The sequence below is a fragment of the Priapulus caudatus genome, unplaced genomic scaffold (genome assembly GCF_000485595.1).
Source record: "Priapulus caudatus unplaced genomic scaffold, Priapulus_caudatus-5.0.1 Scaffold3228, whole genome shotgun sequence".
Classification (NCBI taxonomy): Eukaryota; Metazoa; Priapulida; class Priapulimorpha; order Priapulimorphida; family Priapulidae; genus Priapulus; species Priapulus caudatus.
The window spans coordinates 14,012-14,262 of NW_014580289.1; positions in this window are offsets into that span (position 1 = coordinate 14,012).

The following is a 251-nucleotide window of genomic DNA, read 5'->3' on the forward strand; positions in this document are numbered from 1 at the left end:
ACACACACACACACACACACACACACACACACACACACACACACGTGCACGCGCGCACACACAAACACACACAAACGCACGTACGCACACACAAACATACACGCGCGGTCCCTCGCACTCACGCACGCACGCGCACATACTGGGAGATAAACAAGCAGAGGGAGGGGGTGGGAAGAAAAAGAGAGATCAATGAGAAGGAAGAGATAAGAGAGAGAGAGAGAGAGAGAGAGAAAGAGAGAGAGAGAGAGAGA